At 39.4% G+C, this 4,133-nt stretch overlaps 1 non-coding gene across 1 annotated transcript; it reads left to right on the top strand.

The window, feature by feature from the left end:
* The first annotated feature begins 3,799 nt into the window (after positions 1-3,799).
* Positions 3,800-3,906, top strand: LOC129479903 (U6 spliceosomal RNA). The gene has a single exon (XR_008656832.1). It is a non-coding gene; the product is annotated as a U6 spliceosomal RNA (small nuclear RNA).
* The last annotated feature ends 227 nt before the right edge of the window (positions 3,907-4,133 follow it).

Here is a 4,133-nt window from a genome sequence, read left to right as displayed (position 1 = left end):
CTATTCACTACTCACTCTCATTGTCACTCCTAAGGTATTTTTAGAAAAGCAACAATTTTTATTTAATAAAAACTAGATCTTCTAGACAAACTGTAGGGAAGCAGGTGTCTGTATCTGAGTGGTTCTGAAACACTTAAATATTTTTACATTTCAACCACAAACATATTTGCTCTTATATTTTTGTCATAAATATACACGTAGCATAAAATTTCCCATTTTCACAATTTTTCAGTGGCATTAATTATATTCAGAATGTTGTACAACCATCACCACTATCTATTTCCAAAGATTTTTATCACCCCAAACAGAAACTCTGCACACATTAAGCAATAATTCCTCAATCCCTTCCTCCACCATCTCCTGGTAACTTCTAATCTACTGCCAAAACAGTGTGATTTCGCTCCCCAGAAAATATTCGACAATGTCTTGAGACTCTGTTGGTTGTCACAGTGAGGGAATAGGGAGGTGCTATTGTCATCTTATTCTTGCAGGTAGCAGTATGCTCCATCTAATAGGATGCTGCTGCTTGAGGTCAAACCTTGAACTATAACATTCAATCGGAGCCTTCCAAAGATCCGTCATTGTTTTCCCTATCAGCCCTAACAGAAAGAACATGGCCCAGAGCCACCTCATGCAAGAAGGGGATCAGTGAACAAATTGTGGACACACTCTCTTATCCTATAGGCACACATACTGAATTTCCTAAATATTATCATCCCTAACCAGTAGATCACTGTGTTTGAGACTTTACTCTGGAGCCTTCTGCCACACCCACATGGGTGGTCTGCGAGATGAATAAGATTCTGTGCCCTATTGAAAAAAGGACTGATGACCAAAAATCAGTTGATAATCCCTTCCAGCAAACCATTAAAATATTTTTGCATTTTTCAAAGATTAAAACAGTAGAAATTATGTTATCCTTTTAAAAATAAGTAGGCATTTACTTATAGTTATTGTTATACATCCATTTATCAATTTCACTGTAATCTATTTCAATTCCACTGAGGTCCACTAAAAATAACCTCTCCTGGCTGGCCTCCTCGTTGTCAGCCATCTCACTGAGTGCTTTGGCTTGCCCATTTCAGCCTTATCAAAGAAGAAAGACATCTTCAAGTGCAGCTTGCCTATCAAGGAGTTGATAGAAATGGCTTTAGGTGTTCCTACTATAGTCAAAGTATCCTTGGAAAAATTTAAGGACACTCAACTTCTTCTTAATACTTAGTTATCTGGAAAATCACAATAAGGGTCTGGTGTGTGGTCTAGGGACTTCAGTGAGCACAGAATGCAATGCCACACACCACTCACATGCTGATTGAGCAAGATACAGGACACTCATGCTTTAAAAAATAGCTTCTTGATGGCATAATTCTTCATTTGGATACAGAGCCCCAGCCCAAGCCCCAGCTGCCGGCCTACCCATTACAATGCTTCTAGCCTCAAAATGCTTGGCTGTTAGTCTCTGAATCTTATCCCCAGAGTGAGTTTACTTGGGCCATGGAAGCTTCCCAGGTGATGGGTGCTGATAGGAAAGCCAGAAAGAGTAGGGTGTGCCAGTAGGAGCATCCTAAGCTTCAGGCTACAAGGAAAAGCTAGAAAAGGCTTGTAGTTTTAATAGCTGAGAAAGAGGATGCTAGGTATCTCAAGGCAGGAAAGCATATATCCCGGACAGAAAGGACTGTAGAATCAGAGGGAAGGGCCACTCTGCCTAGTTCAGTGAATGGCCTGAGACAACTGGAAGCAAGACCCCGCTAGTCCTGCCACAGTACACACAGGTTCCTCTTCAAAAGGAGAAAGGGAAGCAAAGATAAGGAGGTGTTTTCCGTGGCTTTGTCCTCAGAACAAAGGCAAGAGGCAGGAAGGTCCATTGCAAATAGACGAATCAGTACCAGCCCCTGTGCTAAGTCCAGGCCCAGATGAAATTGGGGCTGATATTGTAGACTCAGGATCCTGCAGCTCAGGGGCACATGCAAGGCTTTGACCTGATTTTAGAAGAATAATAGGGGCTTAGGCAGAGATATCTACCATGCCTGAAAAGACACGAGGAAAAACTCCACCTCCAGGCAGAGATATTGAGAATTCCTGATTTGACATGGCTCCCTCCTATCCAGATGAAAGAAAAGTTTGGAAAAGTACAGCATCACACTACCATTAAAGATCAGAGTGCAGGTTCTGAAGGCTAGAGTAATCTCAGCAGGGATAAGGGCTTCTGAAACCATAAGAGATGTTCCTTATGTAAATCCACCAGATTCACTGATCAGTCCATCTGTCAGATTTACTCCCCTCCCACAGACTCCTAGTTTGCTTCTGCAGGAGCCAAGATCTCCGACCTTGGACTGGAGAAACTGGGTTACTCAGTGTACTTTTCCTACTCGGCCAGGTTTTGTTTTGGGAGATATTTTGCAAGTAAGTCAGAAATCCAATAAGGAAAATCTCTAGCATCAAGATTTTTTTTTTCTAGAAAATGTAGAGATGACTCTGGACGCTAACAGTGGTTGAGTATTCTTTTATAGTTTAAAGTCATTGAGATTTGTGCTAATTTGTTATACAGCAAACAACTATGACACCAAACACCCAAACAATTAAAACAAATCAAAACAAAACAACAGCTCATCCTCCTTCATTCCACAACTCCTCTACATTTTGTATTTGTTAATATAATGGGAGAAGTTTACTCAATTTATAATTCTTAAATGTTACTTTTTGAGTGGGCAATGAGTCAACCTTCAGTCATTCTGTTAAATTGTGTCCAGTGTGAACCATATTTCGCAGCTGATTTGGTTTGACTATGCCCTCACCCAAATCTCATCTTAACTTGTAGTTCCCATAATCCCCACATATCCTAGGAGGGACCTGTTGGGAGGTAATTGAATCATGGGGGTGGTTATCCTCATGCTGTTCTCGTGATGGTGAGTGAGTTCTTACAAGATCTGATGGTTTTATAAGGGGCTTTTCCCTCTTTGCTCGGCACTTCTCCTTGCTGCCACCATGTGAAGAAGAACGTGTTTACTTTCCCTTCCACCATGATTGTAAGTTTCCCGAGGCCTCCCCATCCATGAGGAATTGTGAGTCAATTAAATCTCTTTCCTTTATAAATTACCCAGTCTCAGGTATGTCTTTATTTGCAGCATGAGAACAGACTAATACAGCAGCAATGCCTCAAAGTATTGACAGATTATTAATAATTTTATATAGTAATTGTGAAATCCTTAGTTTTTCTCATTTTTCTTAAATTTGTTTGAACAGATTATTGAAGCTTTTTGCCTTTTGTTTTGTTTAAGATGAACAGATTGTTGGACAATGTGCTGGAAAATATTTGTCCCTGAGTAAAAGAAGAGTCATTCTTAAAGAACCTCAATTAATCCTGATTTAACATTCATTTTGTGTGTGTGTGTGTGTGTGTTTAGTGACAACACTTGAGGCCTACTCTCAGCAAATTTCACATGCCCAATATGTTATTATTAACTACAGTCACCATGCTGTTAAGTCTCTAGTACTTATTCATCTTGTAATTAAAAGATTGCAATATTTTACCAATGTCTTCCCTTCTCCTCAAGCCTGGCCCCTGGTAACTGTCACTTTACTCTCTGTTACTATGAGCTTAGCTTTTTGGTTATTAGATTCTACATAAAAGTGAGATCTTGCAGTATTTGTCTTCCTGTTTCTGGCGTATTTTCACTTAGCATAATATCTTCAAGGTTCATGCTAAGTTTGCAAACAGTGAAACTTCTTCTTTTTAAGGCTGAATAATTATGTACTTTCATTGTATGTGTATACACACACATGCACACACACATATACAGTTCTTGCTTCGGCAGCACAAATACTAAAATTGGAACAGTACAGAGAAGATCAGCATGGCTCCTGAGCTAGAATGACACCCTAATTCGTGAAGCATTCCATATTTCTTTTTCAAAAATCTATTTAAAAAATTTTAAAGTATATGCAAAGCACATTTTCTTTATCCATCCATCTGTCAACAGATAAGCACTCAGATTGTTCTCCTATCTTGGCCGTTGTGAATAATGTTGCAATAAACATGGGAGTGCCAATATTTCCTCTAGATCCTGACTTTAATTTTTTTGGAATGTATACCCAGAAGTGAGATTGCTGGATCATATGGTACTTCTATTTCA

Source organism: Symphalangus syndactylus, chromosome 3, assembly GCF_028878055.3.
Source record: "Symphalangus syndactylus isolate Jambi chromosome 3, NHGRI_mSymSyn1-v2.1_pri, whole genome shotgun sequence".
Classification (NCBI taxonomy): domain Eukaryota; kingdom Metazoa; phylum Chordata; class Mammalia; order Primates; family Hylobatidae; genus Symphalangus; species Symphalangus syndactylus.
This window is presented reverse-complemented; position numbering and strand designations above follow the sequence as displayed.